Source organism: Dermacentor variabilis, chromosome 7 (assembly GCF_050947875.1).
Source record: "Dermacentor variabilis isolate Ectoservices chromosome 7, ASM5094787v1, whole genome shotgun sequence".
NCBI classification, from domain to species: Eukaryota; Metazoa; Arthropoda; class Arachnida; order Ixodida; family Ixodidae; genus Dermacentor; species Dermacentor variabilis.
The window spans coordinates 58729911-58737621 of NC_134574.1; the positions used below are offsets into that span (position 1 = coordinate 58729911).

At 41.1% G+C, this 7711-nt stretch overlaps 1 long non-coding RNA gene across 1 annotated transcript; it reads left to right on the forward strand.

Moving 5' to 3' along the window:
* Positions 1 to 992: 992 nt before the first annotated feature.
* On the forward strand, positions 993 to 4511 carry LOC142589064 (uncharacterized). Its single transcript, XR_012829809.1, has 3 exons — positions 993 to 1125; positions 1889 to 2002; positions 4379 to 4511. It is a non-coding gene; the product is annotated as an uncharacterized LOC142589064 (long non-coding RNA).
* The last annotated feature ends 3200 nt before the right edge of the window (positions 4512 to 7711 follow it).

Below are 7711 nucleotides of genomic sequence, written 5' to 3' on the forward strand. Positions count from 1 at the left end.
CTCATTGACGAAGGCAAGCATCACACTAACCGAAATTAGGAAAACCAAAGAAATATAACGGAAGCGCGCATTGTGGTTTATATCGCATATGCAGGTAACTCACAAAGATGTATACCAAGAAACACTAAGCAAAACTGCGCCTTAGCAAACGCGTCATATCTATTTGCTGGCATGCAGTGACTGCAGCACTTGGGGCGGAAACACATCGAACGCCGCCGCACATTTCTGGCACACACCACTCAAATGCGACAAATGCACGCTGCAGAAACGATTTTTGTTCAAGGAATCTTGAAAAGTCATGGACCACATGAGCGCGATCCGCGCATGATAAGCACATCGCCACGAAAGCAAGATAGGGAACACATAAGCGTAATCTGTGCCTCACAGGTAAAATTAAAAATCATCGTATGTATGTTGCTGTGCGACGGACACAAGCGCACGGAAACATCACACACTACACATGTGTACCTCCGAGGTTGTGTCGACAATTTCTGGGCTACATTTAAACGACAGCAGGAAGTTACTTCAATGAGAAACGAAGTGAGGGCGCAGATAGTGCAGGTAACGGCTGCGCATAAAGTCAGTTAGGGTTTTAAGGCCTGTGACCGAGGTTGAAATCGTTCTAATCACACCCCAGCGATAGCTTACACAGGGTAAATTGTCTAGATCTTGAAGGCCATGCTTTTTGTTGACTACATGTGGCATAAGCGATTCAAAAGCAAGAATACTGCATGTGATTTATTTCTGCCCTAAACTTTAGCACACAATATGAGCATGTCCATGTTTCTTCTTGTCTAGCAACATATGTATGTAGTTCGGCACAAAACAGCACAAAACCTGCTGTAGTGGGTATTATTGTAGGAATCACGGAGGCCACAACAGCCGCACGATTATACAGACGGCGCTGGCGGCGCCAGTATTTTCGTATTCAACGCGACAGGTCGAATACCTTTGTCTCCGCTGGTTGTCGTGGAAAGTTTGGTGCACGGCGCAAAGAAGTAATGCGTATTATTAGCGTGCCTCAGCTCGTCCACTACCCAGCGGCTTGTTTGCTGCAAGTAACATCGCAGACGCATCACTGAAAACTTGGAGAGCGCCTTTCGACCTCGTCGTACTGTTGAAACGGTAAGCAATCGTGCTCACCAACTACACGTGCGTTCATCCGTGTTGTGTGTGCTTCCCGTATGTGTATAGAGTGCCTTGCGAACGTAGCGAGTGGAACACCCACGTCAACAGTGAACCCTGTGCTGATACTTGCTACGCGCTCGTTGTAAAAATTGTGTACGCAACTCTATTGCCACAGTGCGGAATTGATAATCCTGATAAGCGTTTGCTTCCGCCGAGAAAAGTTTCGGAAATCGTGTTCACCTTGTGCAGCTGTGCGTGAGCTCCCGCCTGTCTGCTAATGTTGCATAGTAACGACCCGTCTACCTCTTCATCGATTCTTTCTTCAATGACGTTTCCTCACTTATAAATGCTTCGACGTTGTGCACAATCTCTGCTTACGAGGTTTTTGGCTAACGAGCAGTTCTAGGGAAAAAATGTAAGCCAATCACAGCTTGCTACTAGTACACCTTTATTTCCAAGACAAGATGTGTTGACATAACTGACTTAACTAAGCATGACAGGGGAACGTTGACATGACAGACAGGGAAGTAATGTAAAAAACATTAAGATCAGATTGTAATCTGCTACTGCGGCGCGTCCAAAACTTTATTTGATGTAGAGGTCCCTATTGTCATGACATTCGATGATTTCAAGCATTTGCTCTCTTTCCACATTAGTGCAGACATTGTTTTCATGACTCTTAGGTTCTGATTGCATGTTTTCACGATATCACAGCTTTATTGTGCCACTGCTATAAGCTAACATAGAACTCATTTTGTAGTGGCGAGGCCGTGACCCACAACATCAACTACAAGATCGAGGAGCCCCCAGAAATGCAGACCCTGTGGATATATGGCTGCAGCAGCATGGCGTGTGATCTGGATGGTCATGTCAGGTGTGTATGAAATGTATGTGTTCCAAAAAGGGGGCTTGGTGTCATTCATGGTGAAGTTTGTCAACACATTACTTAATGCAGCTTACTAAAGAGACTAAATATTTATGCAACCTTATTGAACTTGCTACCTATTTGTGTGCGTAGCCATTATGCCCACATTATTGTGTTCTGTATAAAACTATACCTAACCTTTCCTGATGTTTAGTATTTCTTTTGCGTAAGTTGCTTACCTTCAAGTTAAATATAATTTTTGTTTTGTACGTGGTGTATTTATGACTTTTTTTGTGGTTTTATTCTTTGAAAAGTATTTCCTATGCTGTACCCCTTATTTGCGTAATTTTTTTCTGTTTGTGCTACAATCTCGTGCAGTTTTCTGTGCATGTATGAATTCGAAGTGTAGTGGACTAAATATGTCACAGGTCTAAGCACGTAGTGTGCACACCTTTGTTTATCATTGATATCTTTACAGTTACTTCTATGTTCCCATAGTAACAGCCACTGCAAAATACACATTTGGTGAGCTTTAATTTCTGGAAAATTAATATGATGGTCAGTATTTACTATGCTGCATTTACTTCAGTAGTACATAGGCACGGGCTGATATGGATACCTTGTGACCTACACAGGATGCCTTTTTTGTTTGTTGCATTAAAAATGGGGGCTCACCCACATTTCTTACTATATATGTGGTATGCCTCATCGATTTCACTTGTCAATTTTTACGGTGGATGAAAACAGATGAACAATTGTAATCCAACATGAAGCCCCGTTGTGGAAATGTACGGCCAAGTTGGATGACCATACTGGTCTTTTGAATGAAATATGGTGATCTCTTATACACATACGATACCGGCTAGTTTGCCCTATGTACGCTTGACCATACGTGAAAGCGATACAGTACACTGCCTGTGACACACACGACAAATTTGGTGGTATCTTTCACCGAGCAAGCCTCCCTTGCCTGCTTGCCTTTCTCAATTCTCTTGCAGACTGCTGTGCATATAGGCACCCTGACAAGAAAGGCTTGCTTAGATACCACTAAATTTGTCTTGTGTCTGTCAGGGGTAGTGTAGTGTATTCTTGTGATCATGTGTATATTTGGTCAAATGTACATGCAGCAGATTGGCCGGTGCCTCAACACGTGCCTAAGACAGCACCATAATTCACTCCCCGGATCAGTATGTTCGTCCCACTTGACCATGCACCGGTGGGACTGGGGCTGCACACCAGATTTAGACTGTTCATCTGTTTTGTTCAGCTGCGGCAACCAATTGACCAACAAATTCGCTGAGGAATGCCACATAAAAAGACCGGGTCACAATCTGTTTACTGAATTGTCTGCAACCTTCGTAGTAACAAATTTGTTTGTTGCAACTAGTTTTAGGCACGTTATTTCTTGTTAAATTTTCTGCTTGACCTACAGAGCAGTTATGCAATCAATTTTCAAAGTTACATGATTAGTATAATTTTTGTTTTCTGTTTTTCACATGCCATGTTGCAAGAAGGACCCTTTTTAATTTAAACTGAATTAACTTTTCAATTGCAATTGGGATGTCTTATCATTGCGTTTAGGATACATATCAGTGTACATACCTGTACTAGATTAGAAACTAATTGTTTCAATAACTCAAAAAGCACGAATATACTGTGTCCATTGTATCTGACAGTGACACTGCGACTGTGTTCCAAATACCACAAATTGGCAGTTATCCATCATAATTTGCGAAAACAACTTAAAAAATTATTGTTCCCCATACAATGGATACTTACATGCATCATCATGATTGCTCAAGCTCCATGTGAGACATTTATTATTGGCATATTAAGCATAGTACATACCAACTATGGCTAACAGCAGATGGAATATTAATTTTGTCTACCGCTAAGCAATACAAGCCAGTAGGTCATTCCCTTCTTTTCAAAAATTTGTTTCCTATGCACAGTGTGACGTCTGTATAGGACTCTTAGCTCATGGGTGTTCCTGCTTGCTTATGTTATAAATGGGAAATGTGTTGTCATTGCAAGATGAGATTAATGTGTGACTAGGCTGTTGTCGTTTGGAGATGCTTTTTGTCATCAGCAATAATATTCTACTGCCAGGCACATTGGCCCATTGCTGATGTCACAGAATCTTGGGAAAGTAAATATATTGTCAAAAGTGATTCTCAAAAGAACTGCCGCTGTTTGGCAGAGTGGTGGGGAGGAGGGGTGTTCTGCCACTTTTCTGTTATAATTTCTTTTCTGAAATACTGAAATCAAACTTAGCATAATGCTACAACTATATAGATATTTGTGGCATGTTTGTGCCTGCTAATACATTATGGCTGAAGGTGTTCATTACACCTTTTGAAAATTAATTTCAGTTGTATTTTCCAGGCTCCAGCATCGCCGTTACTAGACGGACCAAATGAGGCCAAAAACTAGCCTTTCCTCGCTCCTTTCCTGGGAAGTGAAATAGCAGGTGATCATGTAAGAATGAACTTGCAACATGTGAGCAGTAGCCAAAGCTCCATACAAGTCATGCTGGTGGGGGAATGATAAGACAAAGCGCAATATTTATTTGTTTACTTATTCACTTAATACTTATTTATTCATATCTCGTGCATACTGTGCAGTTTTTCAGCAAGGAATCAGGTAAAATAAAGAAATATCATTGCATCAAAGTAAACATGTTATTTGAAAAAGCATAATTCATTGTAGCACACTACCATGATAAAACATTTTCAGACAGCTAGTCTGCTTTTGATACAAATTCATGAAAACTGCAAATTTTAAAGAAACTGAGCAGTACGGTTAACAAATCTTACTCATAACTAAAAAATGAGATCACATTTCTGTTGGACCTAATACCATAATTTAATCTGGCAAATTAGAGATACCATATGCTGCTCTAATATACAATCACTAATTTATGAGTAGATGTGCGAAAGTCTCAAACATTGCAACAATTTCATGTAAGCTGTAAATTCATATATAAAGTTTGTTGACTTTAGAAATAGCAGATGGAGTCTGCAGAACTGTGATATCTCTTTCTGGCACAGAGACGGGGATTAGTAAGCTTCGTGGTGTTATTTTTCTTAAACCTGCCAAATAGTCCTTCCTGCAACAAGTTGAATTCTCAAATGCCACAAACTTAATTCAAATTAGTGATGTGGTTGTCTCAAAAGTATTTATGTATTTTGGATGTATTTGAGCAGGAAAATTTACAGAATTAACAAACTTGTGCTAGTTTTTTTTATTTTTTTACAGTTGCAAACTAAGTCCTTTTCCTTCAAGTTTTGCTATTTTCAGCACATTTTAATAAATATGGATGGTGTTAATGTAAAAACTATGCTTTAAACATTTTTAAATGTATCAAACCTCATCAAATTTGGTTCCATAGTTGCCGAGAAAAACTATTTTACTGTTCATGTGCATTACATAGGAGCTCCTGAGCTAAATCTCTTTTTTAGTCATTGCGTGTGTCGGTCTGGTTTGTATTTCTCACCCTAATTAGAATATTGGCTCTGATCTCAAAATTATTTCCCTTACATTGAAATACAAGCTTTTAAACTTTGTACGATATATGCTGTACTGCTCTATGAAAACCACTGTTTGCCACATTTTTGCAGGGCCTGCCAGTGCTAATATTACACATAAGCATAGACTAATATGCTGGGTAGTTTCGGTATATGGTGTACTTATCTGTGAAAGCCATTATTTTCTACATTTTTGCAGCGACTGTCAGTGTTATTTTTGCACTTAACCAGACTAAAATTCTGTGTCGTTTCGTCAGGCTGACACAACATTGCAGTGCACATTCATATCAGTCTATTTTCAGGCTTTAGTATCCAACCGTTGAATGTGCACTGCTGGAACAGGCACTCCTTTTGCCGTTTTAATGGTATGGTTTCTTGTCCTAGTCAAGCCTGTTATTGCCAGGTGTCAACTGTAATCAAGTCTGCCACTGATTCTTTTACCTCATGTTTCGTGTGTTTGCACCACCAGCTTGACCTGAGAAGCATGTTGGCAGCTACAGTTTGTGTGTTGCAAGTTCTAGTCTGAAGCGTGTATGTCACATATATGAAGTATGTATCTAGTCTGAAGTGCAATAAACATTTCAAACTGAATAGTTTGTGGTTGTAGCACCAATTATTTTGCCATTGCATTTACTGTAGTCCTTATTTCCTACAGTTGAACTTTGTAAATTGCAAGTACATTACACATATCGGCCTAGCTTTTATAGGCATTTGCTTGTAGGGACTCGAAAGCAACTGCATAGAAATATTCTAAAGAATTTTGTCTTTAGCGTCTCTAAAGCAACTCGATAGAAATATTTTATAGAAATTTGCCTTTAGCATCTCTAAAGCAACTCGATAGAAATATTCTATAAAAATTTGCCTTTAGCATCTCTAAAGAAACTCGATAGAAATATTCTATAGAAATTTGTCTTTAGCAACTCTAAAGAAACTCGATAGAAATATTCTATAGAAATTTGTATTTAGCATCTCTAAAGAAACTCGATAGAAATATTCTATAGAAATTTGTTTTTAGTATCCCTAAAGCAACTCGATAGAAATGTTCTATAGAAATGCGTCTTTAGAGTTCCTATAAGAATGCGGTGGCCAAATAACTTTTGGAACTCTATAGGAAAATTCTATAGGCAATCAAAATAAACACAATAGAGTTCTATAGAGAAAATTCAAAAGACTTTCTAAAAAAACACATTAAAAATTTTTGTAAGGGATGGCGCGGCCATATGGCTGCGTTTGTTGTGGTTTGAACCTGGTGAAGCATCCCATTTCACGTTCCATCGCTTGTACTAACCGCAGCACCACTGCGCTTTTTCTTTTTTTTTCGTACAGCGAGTGACAGTCCGCGCGATTCAGCAGGTGCAGTGTTCAACGTGGTGCGACTTTGCGACGCGCACCCGAGAACAGCCGTAGACTGGCGCTTAGCCGGCCGCTTTATGAATACGATCGTGATTGTCCACCGGATTCGCTTCTCCTCGTTGCGAACTACAAGGCCTTGTCTGCAAAAAGGGCTGAACTGCAAGCTGTGCGTATTAGCAAAGCGTCAATTAATAAAAAGCGGAAGGCGGCCGAGAAGCGATGTCGCAGCCTCGCTGCACTCGCTGTGGTGATGTGTGCCAGGCAAAGGAGCGTGTGGACGCTTTCCAGACCCCCGTCTTGGTACGACACCTCTGTGCTGACGTTGTCGAATCAATGTTTCAAGGCCAACTTTCCTGTAACCGCTTCCACATTTCCCTACATCGTGAGCTTGTGTCCCTCACTAGCACGGTAGGATACGAACATGCGTGCTTGCTTACCCCTACACCAGCGCGTCGCCCTCTCGCTGTACAGCCTGGCTGAACAGAGGTGGTTCGACAGCGTCGTCATCCTTTTGTACATGCGCGCATTGTGTTTCTGAGCTCGCAGTTCGGCAAGGTGTTCCTACCACAAGCTGATAAGTATATGAATCAGTGACACTGTCCAGCAAAGCGTTTTTACACCGGTGCGCTCGCGTACAGCGGGGACACGTAGCTGCTGGGGGCTGCCATCTTGTGTATTTCACGACAAAACGGACGGAAACGGCGGCGGAACGGAAACCGGCGAGCTCCGTTGGTTTCAATCGCCGTGGGATTTCCAATGGCGCTCGCGCTGCCGTGTAACTCCACCTAGCGGTCGTTAAGACCAACTGCCGTTTTCCTTAACTGCCGTTAAAGTGCCC